Source organism: Lycorma delicatula, chromosome 2, assembly GCF_047948215.1.
Source record: "Lycorma delicatula isolate Av1 chromosome 2, ASM4794821v1, whole genome shotgun sequence".
NCBI lineage: Eukaryota > Metazoa > Arthropoda > Insecta > Hemiptera > Fulgoridae > Lycorma > Lycorma delicatula.
In genome coordinates, this window is record NC_134456.1 from 203958547 (window position 1) to 203982336 (window position 23790).

The following is a 23790-nucleotide window of genomic DNA, read 5'->3' on the forward strand; positions in this document are numbered from 1 at the left end:
ATACACATTCATACACATATCATAAAAAATTCTCTTGCATACTACGAAATTAACTCGTCTACCCATTCTAGATAACAATATTTTATCCCCACCCTTGTAATAGATCCCCCTACCAATACCTGATCATCTTATCTTTCTATAACCTAATCTGTTTATATAACCTGATTGCTATTTCCTGCGTATTGAAACCTTTACAATGCACATATTTTTCTCAAAAATTACAAACATTAAACGTTATTTTCCTTAAAACTAAATTTACAACTTAAATATGATTTTTTAAATTAAATTAACATATACATTGCTTAATCCGGCTATGTGCGTTCTATTGTTGACAGCGTTTGTATTTTTCTTGATGTATGTTATTTCTAGAGTGGTCCTTTTATATGTATTTTGTTCTTTGTCTAATATTTTGGTGTTGTTGAAATTGAACGAGTGTTCATGTTTTATTGTATGTTTTGTGAGCACTGTCACGTCCTTTTTTCTATATTTATGGGCTTCTATTCTTTTTTTTAAAGTATTGAGATGTTTTTCCAATGTACAACACGTTATAATCTTTACACGGAATGCTGTATACTACGTTGGTTTGATTTTTTCTATCGGGGATAATAATTTAGAAAACGTACTATTAAACTGCTGTAATTTTGATGGGCTATTGCGAAATCCTTTTGTAGCAATTTTTTAATCTTTTCTGTAGATCTGCGACATATGGTAATGCAAATGTAACATAATTCTCATTCTTATTATTTTTATTAGGATGGTTAGCTGATATATTATTATAGTGTATATGAATTGTATTTTTAAATATTTTATTAATGATATTTTCTGAATAATATTATTTAATAACAGATCTTTTGTTTTTTTTTTTATATATATATTCTGGTCTTTCTTCGAGGTTTGTAAATTTTATTACTCTGTTTGCAAAATTCTTGACTACTGACTAATGTGATATTGGTTGTGTTAATAGAAAGTTTAGGTATCTGCCTGAAGATGTTGGTTTCATATACCATTTTGTTGATATTTTCTTTTCGAAATGAGTTACTGTTAAATCCAAAAAGTTTATAGTGTTGTTTTGTAATTTTTTTTTGTAAAAACTTTGTAAATTGTATATGTTCATTAAATAGGTTGAATTTTTTTAATATTCATGTGCTAGAATGTCATCAACGTATCTTTTATAGAATGAGATCTTAGTATTTAATCTCTCTATTACGTTATTTTCTAAATATCCCATAGTTAGGTTTGCTAAACAGGCTGAAATTGGTAACCCCATGGCTAAACCACGATCACGGCATTCTTCATATAATTTATTTTTAAGTTTAAAATACATATTACCTATGCAAATAAATTCTAAAAATTCTGTTTTTTTTTAATTTTGGCTGTTTTTTTAATTTCGCTCCATTTGCTTTCTATCGCTTCAATTACTAAATTCTTCGGAATGCTGGTATATAATGAAATTACATCCAACGAAATTAAATTTTTTTTAAGTTTATATATATGTATATATATTAAAATATGTTTAAAATATTTATCATTACTTTTCTCATTCAAATACAGTATTAATGAAGTTATTTCTAACAGTAATATAATAATTTAACGGTTAATTAATGAATCTTATAACTGAGGATATTACACTGGTATTAAGTTTCAGTTATATGGTAAAAATAATTAAATTAATGCTATGTATTTTACACTACTAGCGTTAGTATAAAAAAACAACATTGAATACAACTGACAAAAAAAAAGAATAATAATCCAACAAAAGAGGAAAATTTTCTCTCTAAAGTCTTAGTAATTTGGAATAATTAAGAGATGGTATCATCTGAGTATGATAAAACATTTGTTCAGAACTGTTTTATCTCGTTTAATTACTTGTATTACTTAACAAAAGGAATTTCTATTAAGTAAACTTCTAAATTTTAACTTCCCTTAATAAATCTAACTTAAATTGCTAAAATAAAAAAAGTAACGAAAAATTAGTACAAGAAACCAGCGGCTTCTAATATTTTTCAAATCGGGAATTCTACGTTGAGGTCCTCCAATAAAAATAAACATAATTACAATTTATTACAGATGTAAGTCTACAGAGCTCACAGGTTACACATTTGCCTTTCTGTGTAAAAGATCGACAAATCAAGGCTTAACTATAAGCACTTAAACGGTTCTATATTCGGGATACCTTTTGGGGTTGGGTTAGATTAGTAACGTATTCTGGTCTTGTGAATCAAGATGTAAAACAGATACTTCCTAGGTTTACTAGTATACATAGAAGTTTACATGGATATTCTTGGATATATTCACATAGCTACCGTACGGATCCCGATAAAATAAAGTTGCTCAGACAGATAGTAACTTCCATAGTACCGTAGCGTTGTTTCCAAAATTAGGGATATTATTTTAAGGAAATAAATATGTGTACAAATTCAAATCTGTTTACTACCTCCATGAAACGAATATAACACAGGTTGTTTCCCCTTTTTTAGTAAATTTATAAATTTAACGAAAATATAAAATAATTAAATAAATTTAAATCGTAATAAATTGATAAATAATTTAAATTAAGTAGCTACACACGGCGGAATAAAGACACTATCGTGAAAATACATAAAAGTTCTTTTATCTGCTGTTTAATTACAACCTGGACTATGCACACGAGTATAAATTAAAAATATAAACTTTTTAACTAAATTAATATTTGTTCATATGTTATAAAACGATTAAGCAAGTTTGAAATCGATAAATGAACACATTGAATTACTTTTCTACAATCAATACGCGACAGTTGTTTAACAATAAAAATGTAATATGAGAATAAGTAGTAAGAACACCACACTATACTTACCAAAATACGGTACGTAACAATGTCAACAGCATTTACAAAGATGATGAATACTGAAGCGAACATACAAAGAGCTGAATGAAACGATCCGCACCACATCTCACAACCACGTACACAGATTAATACATTCTGATAACTAGACGACACAAACAGTCAATAGCGTACTCCTATACGCTTGACAAAAAGTACTGGTCTAACGTCATTCTAAGCATCATCCCTCACCAACGTTTTACAATAGTTTGCATATCTCATCCATTGTTAAACATTTTTTAAAAGTAAAATGATATTTCATTTTAAAATATTTAAAACAGAATAAAGTTTATGAAAAGATCATCATCATCATTCATTTACCAAACCTTAATAAATATGTAAATTGTTAACATCGACTACAGAGAAATTTCCTGACCATATACCACGGCATTGCTGAAAAATCTAGCTCAAAAAATGTGTAAATTAATATCTAATTTGCAACCACAATGACTATTACATAAAAAAAAGGATAATTAAAAAATAATAATTGCCAAATGAATTTAAAAAACACAAATTAAGTAAATTAAAACAAAAAAATACTAATTTTCTTTAAATAAAAACGTTAACGTTACTTACTACCGTGTTTTAAGCAAAAGCTTAACAAAATAAAAACAGAAAAAACTGTACATTAATTCAAATACATTTTTAAAAAACTAAGATAAATAATTAAATAATAGAAAAATAAATAAATTCAAAAAGAGAATTTGTAATATACAAATGAACGTTGGTTATATTATACTGTATTTTTTACACGTAGAAGAAAGATTTTTTTAAAGTAAAGAAAAAGTTTGTTCCGTCTCCCTACTACAAGAAAAATGTAACGTTTCCCCAACAGTGATTTCTTCCCTTCAAGTAAAAGACAAGAGTTTTTTTAAAGGTTGGGGTGATGCCTAAACCACAAGGAAAATCTGTCATTCACAGACATTAAAAAAAAAGAAAAAAATCAACAAAATGAAAGCACACTCAAATAAACTTAACTAATATTATAATAATAAAACAACACGATAATACAATTTAATAAATGTGTACACAAGTATTGAAATTGTATTTGTAGAGAAATTATTGTACGTTATACGAATACTACACGGATATTTACGTCAATCGGTTTTGGAAGTTATCGGCCTTACACATATAAGACCGTTATGCATTATGTAATTATAAATAAAGGCTAGCCTTAAAAAAAATATATACATAAATATACCCCATTACATTTTACCTCACGACAGACCAGTTATATTTGTATATATTTTACAACTTTATCCATTACGAAAAGTAATAATATAAATACATTACACTAAGTATATTTCGAATAACAACTATACGTACAGTTAAAGATAAACCTGTAGGATACTTTATTACCAACAAGGCGATAAAAACCATTCTATAATTATAAAACTATAAAACCACCGTCCTACTTATAGTAAACATCAGATCAAAATTTTACAAAGCAGTAAAAAACTTCTTTCTGTCAAAGTATTACGATATAAGTATTTCACCTCCACAGACACTCACATTATGAGAAATTATTGCATTTAAAAAATGAATACGTGCAAAAAGCTTAATTTTAACATTACAACAATCAATTAGGTAACTGCAAAAATAAATAAGTTAAGATTATAAAGCGTGGAATTAAAATTTTCACAAAATAATTATTATTCTTGCTGTTAGATCCCCCTCCCAAAAAAAATAAAATCATAATCTCTAGATGAACGTATTTAGTATTAATTTTATTAATTATATTAACATTAGTATTTATAATTGTACATTAAGTAAATAAATTTCTAATAAAACAAGTCAAGTCACTATGAAATCAAACAAAGTTAATAACAATAATAAAAAAAAAAAATTAATTCTTTACATAAATTTACTAGGCGGCCCGTCTAGCCGGAAACTGGACCCTCGGGGCTCAGGTCAGCCTGGGTGAATCCCGGAGCCAACTCAGGAGCCCCTCAGGGTGAGGGGGGAACTCCATGGCCGCTTCGCTCGCCAATTCCCAATTTGCCAGGGGACCGGCGCCCTGGACATCGGCAGAGCTTGCTTCGGTCGCCATTCCCATCTACCCAGAGGACTCCTTACCACTGGACCCCCGCAATGTACGATATCCTCTTGGTTGTGAGAATAATACTACTAAATAATAATTGTAGTGTTCAGGCTTTGTAGGAATCTGAAAAAAGAACTAAATTACAAACGGTAGAATAATAGTAACAATGGTAACTGAAGTACACATATTTCTATCGACGAAAATTCATAACTTATTTCTTTGCCATGGTGGCAAATTAATTTAATTTTCCTAAATAAATATTTTGAGTTCACAACTTTTCCTCCTTAGGGCGAAGAAATACTGAACATTTTTAATATCTTAACCTTCAAGGTAGCTAGGGCCTCGGTCGATGGCTTAAAACCTTCCCTGCGATAACACGAATGTGTCCTGAAAATTTGAAAGTAATCGGTCTGTTGGTTCTCGCTACTGCAATAACAAGCAGACAGAACTTGTATATTTAAATTTCCGAATAATGTGATCTGTCAGATCGAGAGTGTTTACCTGATGCATGAAAAAGTTAGCCTTCAACTTACTAACAAATACTCCGTCTGAATTTAAAAAATCGGCCGATTATTTGCAGAGATATTATATAAGAGCACCCCATTGCACCTCCTAAAACGGTGCCCCAGGGGTACCCGTTTGTTACCAACTGATAACACTGATGGTGATGATTGGTCTAGCCTCCCACGAGGTGCTCGCGTACTTCACCACTCTAGCATCACATGCAGTTCCCACGGAAAGCCCATCATTATTTTACACAGAATTATTTTTCGATCTATTTAATTTTATTTTATTTAACATAAATGGAATTCTATTATTTTTGTAATATTATTCATTCGATTGATTCGAATCATTCCGTTCAAACCCAGCTCACACGGTGATAGAGACTCACAGTTCACTAATTTAGTTCATTAAAGTTTGTATTTCAACCGGAAAATCTGCACTACTACATATATGTATTTTTTGAGATTTTACGAGATGAAATGTATCTAAAAATCTTCACAGTTATGCCAAGAAACATGGGTAAAAATTTTGTTGTGATTGATCGAGTAGTTTTTTGTTTATTCCGAACAAACAAAAACCCTTTAGATGAGAGAATGAGTATGCGTGATGTAATCGTAAATTACACAAAAAGAAAATACATTATATCCCTTTTACTTAAATGTTACATTCACTAGCGCGCGCGCGCACACACACACACACACACACACACACACACACACACACACACACACACACACAGACACATACTAAATAACGCCAAAATGTAATTAACAATGAAATATTTCTTAATCAGTGATACTATTAAAACTCATTCGCAAGAAGATAACACAAAAAAGCTGAATAATTAAAAAAGAAGTCATAAAACTGACGGGATGTAAGTCATATGTAGGAAAAATTATACCTTCCCTAAATAATGTAAAAGGCTTCTAATCCAAAGTCATAAGCTTCCGAGAAACCTTAATTATTACTTTAAGGTGTCCTTCATAAAAAAAATAGAGGCAAAGGATGTTGCTTAACTTTACCACAATTTACAAAGAACTGAAAATTTAATTCTTCTTTCACTGATAAAGATTACTTTTATACATGTTACTTAATCATTTTATTAAGTTAAAAATCTATCTCTGTAAGAAGTTGAAACATTTTTACCTTAACGATATAATTAGGAAATAAAAATTTAATTCAATTAGTTGTTAAAAAAACTTTTACACCAATAACATTCTTTTTAAGATAAGATGTTCATATCAATATCACATAATAATTATATGATGTTCATATAAACATATGAACATCATTTTAAAAACATTTTTCCAATACTAATACTTCCAACATTAATGATTGATACCATAAGTTGTAAAATTATTAGTTATATTATTGATAACATAAGTATAAAATTTATATAAAATTGTACCGCCTTCGACATCTAATATTTTTCTATTAATATTTAGCCATCCTTTACATTATGTTACGAGTACTTTCCAATTATTATATATTCGGTATAAGAACTATATAATGTATTGGTTATGAATTAACCAATTATTACGGATTTTATACTTATATCATCTGAAATATCATGATTTTACTTCTGCAGGTAAAAATATTCCCGACATAGCAAACCAAATAAAACAAATAAAAAAATATGTACGCACGCATGCACATATTTAAATCTCATTTGAACTAATAAGATTTTACTATTTTTAAACTTCTTACTGCACAACATAACCACATCAAAAAGTGATGACGGTACAAATTTAAATAATTATATATGTTAGTATTTTGAGTGCCACATAATCCTTAATTAAAATAGTACAAATAGAGAAATGAATGAATGAATATCAATAATGAATGTTTCGAACAGAAAAAATAGTTATAAACCAAAATTATCGATTTAACAAAAAATTAAAATTTACATCCTTAAAAGTTACAAGGGAGTAACATCCTCAGTTATAGGAGATAAAATTTAATTATAATTACACACGCACGCGTTCATAAAAATATAAAATAATAAAGGTAATAATTACGTTAGTTTCGGTAGTTCGTTTATTACCGCGATAGAACAACCTTAAAGAGTCGTTATAAAACAGAGGTTAAATTTTAATATTTTGTATAAAATATTAACATCTATACTCATGTAACTGTAAACGTTTACAGGTCATTTGACAACTTTTAAATTTAGCATAAATATATTATCCATAATTTAATGAATATAGAAAATATATTACGAATTAACTTTTTCATGGTTCACAAAATTTGGTTTTTTGTCACTTTTTCATAATAAAAAATTATGTTTTATTATTTTTACGTTCTGAGATATAAGGAGTACGAAAATAACATCTACTTCAAATGTAATTTCCATATACGTAAGACTATGGAAATTATAGTCCTCATCATCAAACGTCAAAGTCACGATTGATGATGAGAACATCCAGTATACTGATGGTTTCATCTTTCTTAGATTCATGATCAGCGAAATGGTGGTTGCAGCCCAGAGTTCAGACGGCAAACAACATTGGGCCGGAAGGCAATGTTAAACATGAACCGAATCTGGAAAAATAAAGATACTGGCTTTAGCACTAAGTGCCGGCTAGTCATTGCCATCATCTTCTGTGTAACAATCTATGGATGTGCAAGTTGGACCCTGAAGAGGGAAGATCGAAGAAGAATTGATGCTTTCGAACTATGATGCTGGAGAAGAACGCTGTGAATACCACGGAAAAAATATCATGCCAAAATTACCAACAGGGCAGTTTTGGAGTAGATCATACCTGCCACGTCTCTTGAAGGCAAAGTACTTCAGCTCAAGCTCTCGTACTTCGCACATGTCAAGGGGTCAAATTTATTAGAAAAGTCAGTGATGCTTGGTATGGTCAGCGGCAAACGGAGACCTGACCGCCCAACCCCCCGTTGGCTTGATACCATCAAAGCTGACACAGGTATGGCCATTAAACAACTGAAAGAAGCAGTCAGTGACAGAAACGGATGAAGAAAACTTGTCCGTAGAATCGCCGAGGATCGGACACGACTGAAAGGATGACAACAATGACTATGTATAAAATCTGTGGCTCGAAAATCGCCAAAACCGCTGGATCAATTTCACTGAAATTTAGAAATGCTGCAGTAGTGTATCTGAAGTTGTGCATATGAAAATCTAATAAAGATGGGTATAGTCGTCTGTCAGTTACACTCAGTTTAAGGTCGACAACAGAAATGATAACATAAATTTGATAATATGTCGAATTTATAATGGTATATTTTTTATACGCGTTTCTGCAGTGAACCACAGTGGCGGGAGAGTTAAAAGAAGAGGCATGTGTGTATGGTCTACTCGTTAATCGAACATATATGGTGCTTGTACTCTGAAAATCAGCGGATTTCTGAATGCGAAATAGGGAGGGCGTCGGAAACGAAAGGTCGGTCTTTTTGCAAAGAACCACGCAAGAGTTTAATTTAATTGAATATGATGAAAAATTAAAAATATTAATCAACATTTTACGAATGTATCCACAGAAGAAAAGTTATTTTCAATTTCTCCAAATACTATTAAAAAAAACTTAATTCTCGAGATTCCAAACTAAATTCTATTAAATCATTTTTGCTTCATCTACCTTGAAGAAATTCTTGGAGTTGAAGTAATGCACATAATGCATCGTTTCATAACAGAACCGTACACTAATTTGTTGCTTTACATTATCTATCCCAGTCTTTCTTTTGGCTGTATTTCATGTAAAACAACAGAGATACGAGATACTAAAGGCGTTTCGGTAGAAACGCAAAAATGGCGGGAGTTTTAATATTTCTCGCTACAGATCGCAGAGCGTGGACAATATCCCTTGCTGCTGTATCTTTCTATTATCGGGCTGATTTCATCGGTTATTTAGTGGCGGTTATAAATTTTAAGTTTTATTTATGAACGGATTTGGTAATTTGCGTTCCTATCCGTATGGACCATCGTGAAATTTATTTACTGGTTCTGACCGTGAGAGACTAAGCTTTTGAGGCTAGTAATCCCGGCGTGATTTCCCTTCAGGCTATCCGCTGAAGTTTTTTCGGTACCAGCACCTATGGGCTAGCAGGAGTGCGCCTACCGGAGCCATAGTTATCTGGAGGGAGAAATGCGCCCCGTTTTCCGGTGGGAGTCGCATATAATGACTAAATGAAATTGTGGTCTCTTCGTGGAACGGTGTGGGGTGTTGTCTAGCTTTATATAGTTTTAACAAAATTTCATTGCGAAAACAGTCACTTTCGCGGCCGGAATTTTCGCGCGTTTTCCATTTATAGGTTACATGATATAGAGGCTCCTAAGCCTGGTTTATCATTTTTTTACTCTCGTACCGCCTCTTCACGGTGATTCGTTTAATACGGCATGAGGCCGTTTTCTGATACTCTCTGAAGTACGGTCCTCTCGACAGATGTCCCGGAGATGGCCGTGTTCGGACACGGCCGGTCTCACGAACAGTCTGCGAGCCTGCGCCACCCCCACCTCGGATACGGTGTGTAGTCCTGCATCGTAGCGAAGTGACGTTTCTGACGAACCACGGTGCTCCAAATATCGTCCGCAACGCTATGTTTTGGACGGCTTCTAATTTCTTTTGAAGCGTGAAGTTCAACAACGCTTCCCATCCCGGATAAGCATATGTTAGAATCGGCACGTATAGCCGAAATATGAGCAATTTGATCGCCAGTGGATATGGGGTGGCACTGTTTAGTACTGGGTATAGTGAGGCCCTGACGGTCTTTGCCCTTTAAGTCACATATTTAACATGTTTTCCTAAGGTAAGCCGTTTGTCCAGGACTACTCCCAGGTACTTGACTGTTTTCCCAAAGGGGATATTCTCTCCCGAAATTTCCAGCTGCCTGGCTGGAGGACGTGTCTTGTATGTGAACATCACTGCCACCGATTTTTCACCGTTGACCTTGATTCTCCACATATCGAGCCACGGCTCTACTAGATCCAATTGCCGTTGGAGTCTCTCGATCACTTTATATATCTTGACTAAGATTTTTTTAAGACTTAGTAAATTAAACCCTTTATAGCCTGTTGTTTCAATCTTAGTGTTTTTTATTTCTCTTAGGATATGACCAGTTTTTTAATAAAAAAAAAGTGGTAGCTGAATAATTTTATGTACGCCAGTTTTTCGGTTTCCAATATATATGACCTTATTTATCACTCCGTAGGTTACTCGAGAAAGTTTGACTGCATATTTACTTATAGTTAGAAAAAATTACTATTATTCCATTGGCGAAGCCGAATTAAGAGAGAACAATTAAAAATTTGTATTATTATGAGGATAGAATACAGTTACTAATTACTCAAATAAAACTTAGAACATTTAAATTACTACAGATATCTGAAGTCTATGCATAAAATATTTACCTTGCATATACAACACAGTTATTCATGAAGAATGTAACAAACTTTTAGGACATATTCAAATGGTGAAAATAAAGAAAAACGTCATATAAACATAGGTTCGGAAACTCTTCGTTAGCGAGTGTCGGCTGCTTTAAGATTTTAATCTGATTTTTAGACCTTCTATAAAGTTAAGCAAGACTGTAGTTCTTAGGATCCAAATAAAGAGGTAGATTTAGTGATTTCATATGAAATAGCATCTGAAAATTAAAAAAAAAAAAATAGATTCCAGAACTGTATTTTCAACAGTTTTCGAGAAATTTTGTGTAAAAGACAAAAGATAGGGGTCGAAAAACACACTATTTTATGTCTGAGGTAAAATAATTTTGTTAAGTGGATAACAAACCCATAAGAAGTTTAAATAAAACTTGATAATTTAATTTCGTATAATACCTAGTTAAAATCTGCCACATTTTGACACGATTTCTATATAATAAATTTCAAAATGCTTACGTTTGTGTTTAGTTTCTGTTGACTTTATTCTTACCATTTTACTCTAATTCAAATTCTCTACAAGTTTTTTTTTTAATTTTTATATGTTTATTACCCATTTAACTAAGTTATTTTAAGGTAAAGATAAAACCGAATTTTTTCGACTCCAATTTTTTTTACTTTTACCGCAGATTTCTTAAAAACTATTAAAAATATAGTTCTGGGACCTATTGTATTTTCAGGTGAGATTTTTTATGAACCATTAAATTTTGGTCACAAGAATTACAATTTGGCTTAAATTTACGGAAAACGCAGAAATGAGGGGAAAATCTTTCGCCAGCCAACACTCAATAACGAACAGTTTCCAACATATGTTTATATGAAATTTTTTCTTTATTTTCATTCGTGAACATGTCCTGAATATTTTTTACATTCTTCATGAATCACTCTCTCTCTCTCTCTCTCTACATATATATATATATATATATAGTGTGTGTGTGTGTGTGTGTGCAGTCTTCGAAATTAATTAGTAACTAGATTTTAAAAGTGGGATTCTGCTACTAGAAAATATGTAACTAAAATAATAAGTTGCAATGAATTGGAATTTATTATTAAAATAAGGCGCTTTACATTAGTACTAAATGACATGTCTAAATCCCTGAAAACGTATATTAGATTCGTATGATGTTCTAAAAACGAATGTGTGCCAAAGCAATAAAGAAAACGTCCAAAAATAACTTTAAGTCATAATCCACGCAATGCAAACGTCAATTTTGTTAAGCCAAATTTTCTTACACAGTACTTCTTCCAAATAACTCGACAGCTATTCATTGTAACTTTAATATTCTTCAAACAGCTACACCATATCATTTTATAGTAGTAATGTAAATCATTTTAATTTTGAATAAGAAAAATCAGATTAATAATGATAATTTTTTTTACACGATTATGATTTCATGCAAAAATTGTATATTAATGAATGTAATAAGAATTAACTTATTTTTAGACTCCTGTTACATATTTCTTATTCCTCTACCTATCTCAAATCTTATTAATTCGTCATGCTCCATTCAGGTGTGATAAAATACAACAGCTATTATCGTACTCCAGCAGAAACAACAATAAAAAAAAATTGTAATACAAAAAATACAAAAATTTTGTATTATTATTATTATTATTATTAATACGACAGATATTTATTATTTTTATATTTATTTATTATTAATATCAGTAATGACATATTACAAATTTAATAGTTCAGTGGTAGGCCATTATACCAGTAGTACATATTTTATCAGAGTGTTAATATAAACATATATTTTATGATAAAAATACATATTATTAATCTTTAATCTAAATGAATGTATCGATTCTTTTTTTTACGATAGTTATTCATCACATTAGGAAACGGAAACCATACTATGAAATTTGTGTGGGTATATATATATATATATATATATACATATATATCTGTACCTATAAAATCAACTTGTTCTGGCTGGATTCATAAACGCCCAGCAAAAAATTATGAAGAAAAATTAATGAAATTTTGTTCTAAATCCATTTTGTATACATGTTCTCCTTATGGTCCAAGTGCATGCTAAAAAAGGAGTTTTTGAAATTCTGAATTTAAACGGTTAAAATAGAGTAACAATGAAATTTTCTACCTTTTTTTTAATTCTCGGTAAGAAATGAAGATATCAACTCTGTGTGTAAAATCTTCATGTGAATATAGAAAAACGAATTTCTGGATCTTTTTAAAAGTGTTAAAATGATTTTTTGTCTTTTTGTTTTGAAACCCGACTATTTTTTGAGTTCCTTGGTAACAAATGAAGATATCACCTTTATTTTTTGTGTGTAATCTTTTGTGTGAATATTTATAAACCTGTTACTAAATTTGAAAATGATTGCAAATTTTTCCCATTTCTGACTATACTAAATTAGATGTTCAGTAAATTTGGACTTGTAAATACTCTTCAGATAAATACCTAAAAACCATTTTAGGGTGTTTCTGAATTTCGATTTTTTAAAGGGGTACGATGGTACGGCACGGCGGCTTAAACAACACAACCACTGCCACTGTTACTGTATGTGCGACGCGACTGGCTCCACCTGCTTCCGATTACTTGACAAAAAAAAAAAAAAAAAAGAAAAAGAAAAAAAATTGATCGCGATGAGAATCGCAAGTAACCATATAGCGCCGGTGAAGCAGTGACGGGAATGCTAGAATATAAATAAATACACACACACATGTAGAGCGAGTCAAAAATATGGAAACTTAAAACCGTACCAAAGAGCTTATTGTAACTTTCAGGATAAGGTATCGGTCAAATATCTTACCTTTTGACGAGAAATAGAATTTCATACAAATTTTCTTGTCTTAAAGAGCATTTAAAATTATGTATCACACAAACCTGTTACCATTTAAAATATTTGAGTTACAACCCCATATTCGTATTATTATTATTTTATTTATTTCTATCTATAGACATGATAGCAGGATGTGTCTGGCGACACAGTTAACAACATCGAAGTTGTAAAAACAAACGCAATAAAAAAAAAGTTCCCTTGTACTTATTAGAAGATACAAAATGGTTTCCTAAAATTTTATCCATTTTTTATTACATCGTTTGTTTATATAGAGCTAATACATTTATGTATGTCCTCACTTAAAAAAAAAAAAAATACTATACTCATTCTAGCAAAATAATGGAAGATAATAAAATTTTGTGAAAAAAAAATAAATGGATAAAATAATACACTATTTCTTTTTAACTAGCAATGACGTAAAAAAACCTTCAAGGAAATGACAACAAAACATCAAACGTAACCCAGCTGCGTCTGTTTCCGGTACATTAGAGTCAGCGGACAGACCAGACGATTCCAGAGTCCGGTAAAGTTATGTCGCAACATTCCGCTCCATTTGACCAAGCTGCTGGAGAATTGTGCAGCATACGGTTATAGTACTACAGTTAAAAGAAAAAAATTATTAAATAAATTTGCTGCAAACTTTAACAACGAAAAACAGAAACTACGACAATAAATTAGAAAAAAAGAACAACGGAAAACAAAATCTTCAATTTTTATAATATATTTAAACAGATTTATTGTAAATTAATGATGAAGAATTACCAAAACACAAATATAAAATTTTTAAATATACTTCATGAGAACACATGAACATAACCTTTCAATAATGTGTCCTACAGTAATCAACACTAACCTATTTTTTCACTATAAAATAATATTTTTTAAATGCTAATGGAGATGGCAGTTGAAAAAAAAAATAGAAATATTACAAGCAGAACCGCCAATAAACATTCAGCATGTAGAAGTAAGTCCCACGAAAAACCATTTCAGTACAACCATTACGAAAAAACAAAATAAAAACAGATATTGTAATGGTGTTAATATAAAATATGGTATAATATAAAATCCTGAGATAAATGATGAAAATCACTCCCATCCTAATAGCGTTACAATTAGAAAATGAAATAAATAGATTTATAAATTGATAAACTGAAACTTCGGGGTTAAAAAAAATATACATATATATATATATATATATCATAAACTACGGTATGATTTTAAAAATGTCCAAAGAATTGTAAAACATATTAATTTATGAAAAATTAGACAAACTTTTATTCACAAACATTGCCTGTATTAGCATAAAATATTATAATTAATACATACATCTGTAAGGTTTTTTAAGTTTTACAACAATGAAAAAAATCATTTTCTTCATTCATTATCATTTCTTTTTTTAAAGTAAAAGGTTACAATTCAAGGGTGCATAAGCTTAGAAAAGATTGGATACACCAAGAAAACAATCAACAATACTTGACTATGAACATTATATAGTAATAGTAGTTGTACAAGCTACAATGTATACGCACTATATTATTCTGCATAGAATCATTAAAACTCATTTCAGATATAATTTTCTTATACTACTTTACATCGTTCAATAAAATTCAGCTAATTTCACATTTATTTCCGCTCTCAGATAAAAATAAATGACACAAAACTTTCATTTAAACACAAAATAGGTTTCATTAAAAACAAAATAATACATAAACATTTTTTTTTTCGCAAATCCATATAGATTAAACTTAAAAATACATAAGAAAGAATAATTATAAATGAAAATTGCAGTGTAATTTCACCACACAAAATGTTTCCAATTACAATAATGCAATTAAACTGCCGTAAAGCGATTTATACGCTTAAAATAATGTCGAAAATAATGACTACATTCATTACCAGTAAAATTAAGTGTATTAACATTTAAATAAACGTTAAAGAAATGTACCTTTCACGAGTATAGTCACTATGAGAGACTATTAATATATTACAAAAACATAGTAATACACAGTAAATAATTTTAGGACTAAATAATAATAACTTTAGCTCAGAATATGGCTTCTGCGTAGAAAAAAAAGTTATGTGATGATTTACAAGAACAAAGACAAATACTACTGTTAATTCGAGTTCCACAAAACCGAAATCAAGATATATTTTGCTATCTGTAAAATACGAAAAAATAAATTACGAATAGCTTAACAAAAATGTCTTATTTGGGAATAAATAGATTGTTAAAAAAAATCAAAATCATATACGAAAAATTCAAATTATAGTCATTATTAATTTGTTATATACAAAAAAATAAATAACATACTTCTGAAAATACAAAAAAAGATTAAGATAACACTGTATGATTTCGGACACAAGGAAAATGTAATAGGAAGACTTCACAAATACAGTTCTTAATTCACAGGAAATATCTGAAGACTGATACTTTACACGGAATTTTTTTTTTTTATAATTTTTTTTTATGTTGTATCAACATCGATCAATTATTCTTACTTATAATTATTTTACTTCACTTTTTACACGACTCCTCAAAAAGGAGTCTAATGTATTTTATGTATGTGTTTGAACCACCGTAGCAGCTCAACAGCTGAATTGATTTAGATGTATGAACTCGCGTTGGAATCCTTATGTTACCGGGAGTGTCACCGGTTTTATATATATATGTAGATTTTTAAAAAATTGAAAAAATCTATGAAATGAATGAGTCGTTTTTTAATAACTCGCATCTCAATGTTTCATTTGAACGATTCGGAAACCTCATATTTCCTCGTATTTCGTATTTACGTGTGAAGTTGTCGTCTTAGTGTTTTTACACGACTGCCCAAAAAGGAGTGTAATGTACTTAGATTGTATGTATGTATGTATGTACATACATACAATACAATATGTACGTACGTTTGTTTGTTTCATCATAGCATCTCAACGGCTGAACCCACTGTCACCCGCACGGTCATTAATTACCCTATATTAAAGAGCAATCAATGTTTTTTTGTTTTTTTTAGCAGTCGTGTTTTTTAATTTGTAATATTTATCTCTTGTACCTATTACAATTTCAGAGTGTTTTAAAAAAAATTCCAACCATTCACTTTAGATTACTTTAATGACAAAATTATCAGCCGACATCCGTGGCTGAGTAGGGAACATTTCGGATTCGGTGCGGAGGTCCCGTGCGGGTTGGGGATCTCCGAACATAGCTGTTGGTCCATTAGCTGTTGATCATAGCTGTTTGTTCCCACACTTTCATAAAAAAATTACAACATTTTTATTTTTTTAAAAGTATTTTCATGATTATTTCTAACAGAAAAAAACAACTCCAATATTTTTATTAACCAACAGCATAAATTCCACAATCTGTCACGTCATAAATATCTCGGACGCTACTTAGATAGATGTATCTAACCTGGAAAAATTATATAACAAAACAATAAAATGTGGGTGATAACCCAACTTACTAGAATAGCAGGATAAAATACAACAATTATAAAACTTTTTGATCTAGATATTTTGAATTACTTATACTCTTTCCAATAATAATTGGAAAGAGTTAATGTCTGTTATTTTACCGTCCATCAAACATCGCTTTAACTAATACGCAGACAACACATCAAAAGCGCTGGTTATTTTATTGCAGATGAAGAAGAAAGGGGATGAAAAAATTAAATCAAAAACGGAGGAATGATCGATTGTAAAATCCTTTGAAATTTCTAATGTTAATACACGCAACTGAAGTACGGGCGATGAGAGTTTGGGGATAGATAATTGACACCGGATCTCCCCATTCCGGATACTAGCAGTGAACACGGTAACGCGGATAATGATATCCAAATTGAATGAATGCTGTCAACGTTGTTCTTTGTATAATGATTAAAAACATCTACGCGTATGATTGACGAGTAGAAAAAATTGATGGAAAACCTACTTCGTTACTTCTATGCACACCTTCTTACTCAACAAAATAAGCCGAAGACATTTAAACACTGATAGTTAAGGAAAATTACATACCTTTATATAAAGAAAGAGTTTTTCCTCTTCCGTTCGCTGTCGCATTCAAGTCCAGAATATTTATTCTTTCATTGGCTGAAGGCATAGATTATTAAATCATTTCTAAAAGGTTTTCATTAATCACAGCACAGTGCGAGTAAAAAAATATACAATACGGACACTTAAAGTAAGAAAAAATGAAGTGCTCAAACAGAAGATTAATTAAGCTTTAACTAGATAATACGAGAGCCAAAACCCTGAAGGAAAACAAACAAGTTTGCATAAAATGTGAATCATTCATAAATTAAAAAAAATGACATTCATAAATTAAAACGCTAATCTTGCCTACAAATCGCCATCAATTCTCGTAATTTTTTCACGAAAATCGGAAGACAGAATATTTCGACTCCTACAATGAACATTTAATTTAATTTTTTCCCTTCACATTACAGAATGAAGTATCATAGTTATCAAACAAGAGCTTTTTTCTACACACTTCTTTTAATCACTAAAAATGTTTGGCTTTATATTTATTTTTACGTCTGTGTTTGAAAAAAAAAATGAAGTCTTCAAAAGAATATAAAAGATAATATCTACAAAATCAAAAAAATAACATAGATCATACAACTTATACTTCTTCCGTTTAACTTAATTTAAAATTATAATAATTCAACATCAGTTGTAATATTATAAAGATAACGTCCCGACAAGTAACCTCACGCAAAGAACGCAGTTTGAACTTACGCATTCATAATAAGTAATATAAAATCTCTAGGTTCATTATAAAAAATAAATAATAATTTTAAACATCAACAAAGTACACATATTTAAAAATTAATTTTTTTACAATCATTAAATTTGATGAAATTTTCTTCTGTACTTAGCAGTTGGCCAAATATTAATTAAAATGAATACATCATTTACCTACATCTTTATGATTTATTCATCTATAAAATCATATTTTCGTTTAGTAGAACATTTTCAATCTATAATGCAGTAAAATGTGCAGGTGTTCATTTAACATGTAGTTTCATGTTTATAATAGTATGAACCTAGCTTCACTCCATTTTTATCTATTTCAATTTAATAAAATTAATTTTCTTTAAAAGAAAAAAACAATTTATTATCTAATATTTTTTAATAATTTCTGATTAATTTTTTTTTCACTGGTCGAGAAGTTACAGATATATAATATATAGCAGTTCAATACGGTAAAATTTATAACGAGACGATTGGATCGATATTCTCGTATCAGTTAATTATATATTTTTTTTGTATTTATAGATATGATAGTCATGTAATAAGTAAAATACAAAGCTTTTTTTAGAACAAAACAGCACTTTCTAACAACCTTTTCAAACAAAGGAAATAATTTAGTCGATTTCTTTGAAACCGCTTCAGAAACTGATTCTTGAAAAAATATTAGAAGCTTTTAATAACCGATAGAGATTTTACATCCTCATTAACCGTTCTCCCAATTGACAAGGTATCTTTACAAAAATAAAAAAGTATTCGGTTAAAACAAAATATAAAAATAAAAACAGTTGTAAATAAATGTAAAATTCTATTTACATAAAAATAAATTTTTTATATTTTAAATAAATAATAATATATTTAAATTACAAGAACTGAAATTAAGAATAAAAAATTCTTCAATTATATAATGAATCATTTTTCTCTTTCTGTATTACGTAATAAACTTTATGTCAATATTAGATAATATTAAAATTAATTATAATAAGATAACTATAGTTACAATAAAATTATGAATATTAAAGTACAAGAACCATCAAATTAAATTTTCTACCTCTAGCTTTCAAGGATAAATTATTTTTTTTTTATATATGACTGTCGGCAGACTGTATACCCAATTATAATTTTGCAGCTGGTCTTGTTAATCTCAGGGTGTCCGTTGCCATTAATTGAAATCCAAATAATAAAATGAATTGGTAATACAGTGAATAAAGTCCAGTTAAAAATGACTGGATTAGATCCAGGGTCCTGTAGCATCAGAAAAAACTTTTAAAGCAGCTTGTTAGCGTTGATTCTAAACAAACAATGGGTAAAATGGTTAGTGTTATGTTAATATTTAAAAAAATATTAAAGAGCAGGCAAGACTTTTTATATACGAGTATGTTTGAATATCAAACCTGCTAGTATAATTCATGCACTACTCTCCCAATATTGTACCTTCTCTTCAATTTTCTCACCACAGAATTCTTTCATTTTACCTGATGATTATCCTTCGCTCTTTTACTCACCTCCTTTTAATGTAAGATTAGTTTAACAATCTTTCCTACTCTCCAGTTGTATTCACATATACATGTACAAATATCTTAATTTTATCCTTCTAATTCTCTCAAGCAGACTCTCCATTCCCAGCTGTTTTCAACAGAGATAAAATCGAGACTGATACTACCTCATTTATTTTATTATATATATTTAATGATTTTTTTTAAAAATAAAATGAAAAATAACAAAATAAAACTTTCTAGAATGACTCGCCAAACCAGTAACGGTTATAAAATATTAACATAATTCAATCCTCTCCTAACGTATCATAAAATATAGTTAATAACACTTCAGTTTATAATCAACTTATAATAATTTGAGATTATTTTAACAAAAAGTTATTGTTTCTACGTTTGTGATAAAGATAAAAATCTAGCCTAACACTTTACACAGAAATAATAAATAGATATGTTAGAGCATAAAGAAGAAAAATGTTTATAGGATTTCTGATTTGAGGATTCGGAATACCATTAATCGCCTAAATTTTTAATAAGTTTAAAAAACTGTTCTTACCCATGTTATATTTCTAATGTTATGAGCTGTTTGAAGAAAACAAAAAACTAATTCCAAGCAGGTAGCGTCAAACAATAAAAAACTTTTTTTAAATAATATTCTTGGGGAAGATTAATTTTTTATTCTTTCAAATCTATTTCCATGAAATACCATTTGCAAAAAAATTAAAATTATTTTGAAGCAAAAAAAAGCTTGCACGTTTAAAATTTTTATAATATTCAACCTTCTTCCCAATGAAAAAAAATAATAGAGAAATAAAATTCATCAAAAGATTTAACAAAAAAAATAATAATATATTAATAAAAATTTTATCAAACATGGCCCTCCTCCCGTAGGTATGATTATAAAATAATAATTTATAAAAACCACTTACCAACAAAATTTTTTTATGTGTTCAAATATTTTCGGATACCAAATCCATCTGCAGGAACTCAAAAAACTTTTATATTATTCTCAAAATAAAAAATTAAAACTCATTCATCGTAGGTAAGTATTTATGCAAAATGTAAATATGTACAACAGTGGTCGTCATGTTTTAAAAAATTATGTCAACTTAGCGTCTAGCCACAATAAAAGTTTCCACCGTTATGTCGAACATAATTAATCGTTAAATCGACATAATTTATAAAACATGACCACTGTTGTACGTTTTTACATTTTACATAATAACTTATATACGATGAATAGTTACAGTTTTTTTTTTATTTTAAGAATAATATAAAAGGTTTTTGAGTTCCTGAAGATGAATTTGGTATCCGAAAATACTTGAACAAATATAAAAAAATTTGTTAGTAAGTGATTTTCATAAATTATTATTATTAATATATTTATATTTCTAACGCAATCACTATCAAACGAAATTTCTCAATTTTAAGTTAAATAGTTACTGTCATATAAATCAAACACTTGATAACACACATGCATAAGTACAAGATCCCTTTTTTAAACAAGATAGTAATTTTTCAGGGATCACAAATCAGTTTTTAAAAAAAAGCGAGATTTAAACTCGCTGTACTATATTAAATAGCATTACAGAATAAGTACTTATCCGGCGTAATAAAAGATTGATTATTAATTTACCAGATTTATTATTACCCAACACAATTTTACAGGAGGAGATCCTGGTTAATGAAAGAGGAAGAATATCGTGATACACCGACTAAAGTCGGATTGTTCACTGCATTATTTCGTTCGTGACCAACAACCAGGTGTAGTGACTGTGAAAATCTCTTAGTGCAACACTACTCATCAATCACGGGTTTCAAGCGAACCGGAAAACCTTTTAACCCCGGTACAAACATAATTGAAAAAGACTGATTAACTGTCCGCTGATGGGTTTTATACATTTACTAAATTATATCACCTCAATTTATTTAATCTGTTTATTTAAAACAAGTCCATTCATAAACCAACGGGAATGAGTATTTGACCCGATCTCCTAATCCCTAAATGATCGTATAAATGGAGAAATAAATCAACGGTTTTTTAATTAAACACATGAATATTGACGGTTTATAAAAACAAGTTCATTATTTCATAAATTTTATAATGCAGCAACATAGCACGATTGTTATAGAAGTTTTTTCACGACCTTAAAAAAGCTGTTTTAATAATTACAGAACGAAATAGTTATTAACAAGCGAATAAAATATATTTTATGAATATTTTTATTAAAAAAAATGAATTTTTACTAAATAATTAAAATTGTACATTTTTTTTAATGAACACGAAAATAGATTCACCAGATAATTTTTCACAAAAGTGCTACCTCCTGCTAAGAAAAATTAAATCTTATTTCATTATTCTATATTTAGATAAACTAAATTATGTGCTGATATAATATCGAACCCCACTATGTTGAAGAGTTTTGTTACTTAAGAAGTAAAATCACATTAAACGATAAATAGTAGCCATCAAAAGTAAATCGAGATACCACATTATCACGGTGTCTCATAGGAATAATTTCTCACATGTTCTACAAATTAAAATAAAGAAAAGAGTCATATATACACATATCTGGAAACGCTTTGTTTTCGACATATAGCGTGCGAAAACGTTTGTCCTGATTTCTATTTCAAGTGTTCAAGGAAACCATACTGAAATTCTTTGAATTTATATTAAATAAATTTGCCAGTTTTACTAGTCTTTGGTCTGAATAATTAATTAAAACAAATCACAGAACTGTATGAATAGTAACTTTTGAGAAAATTATTGTAAATACAAAAACTTGGTGTCAAAAAATACAATTTAGGTTTGACAATAACTTCATTTAATTCCCAGAAATAAATAAAATTGTAGAAAATCTGAACATAAAGAATAGTTTTAGAACATAGCAGAAACATTTCAATACTGGAAAAACTAATTTAGTTAAGTTCTAAAAATTTCAATACGGCTTCATTTTATCCTTCGAAAGAAATCAAACATAATTTTTTGTAATGTATATTTCGAAAATGAAGGTTTATCGAATCCATCTACATAATTTTTTTTCTCTAACGCGTGAAATTAATTTCATATTTTCGTGAGACACTGTATACTGAACATGAACAGGCCTTTGATGAAAAAAAAAGATTTAATGACACTAAATTTATAATTACAAATCTTTAAAAAATTTCCAGCAAGAAGATAAAACCTATATTGTTTATTTCAAATATGACATAACGTGATTTGTGATTTTGTAATGATGACAATTCGCCAACTATCATTCTTCTAAAATAGTATCACATTAGAATTTTTTTAGGAGAAAGATTACAAAACATAGATTTTTTAACTTACAAAAAAAAGTAGGGAGTAAACGTTTGAAGAAAACGCTAATCAAAAGCTGCTAACTAAAAATTAAAGATGTAATAAATGTAATGAAATTATATTAGCCCAAAAATCCGAACATGTCCTCCGACAATAAAAAATTTATTGCAAAGGCTTAAATTACCTTTATTTAAAAGGTAATTTAACCTTTTAAATCACATTTTTACGAGAAAAATTTGATTTTTAAAAGAAAAAGAATTAAACTAAAAAGTATAATGAAAATAATACGGATTAATTCCCGTCCATATTAAATGTAACTTAAGTTCAGGTATGTTCTGGAGTATCACCAAACTGTTCTGCTACTTTCAAAAAGTTTGCACTTGTTCCGAAAAGTAGCAAATACTGTCATTCTTTATAAAATAGTGAAAGCTAATTTAAAACTAACTAAAGAAATACACGTTTCATGTATAATGTTTCACTTAATTATCCAAATTATATTTTTTTAAATCGTTTCTTCTGAAACAAAAGAATCTGACAATTTACTAGTTGTATATAGTAGAACGAATGAAGAAAGTGCTGCAATGCTCGTGTTACTGGTTGCTTGATCATATTCTCAGAAGCCAGTTCCCCACGTAGAAT

At 29.3% G+C, this 23790-nt stretch overlaps 1 protein-coding gene across 4 annotated transcripts in view; it reads right to left on the reverse strand.

Annotated features, from left to right (window-relative positions):
- The window catches only part of LOC142319586 (uncharacterized), a 917667-nt gene that overhangs the window by 765353 nt on the left and 128524 nt on the right, over window positions 1–23790 (reverse strand). The window lies entirely within an intron of this gene.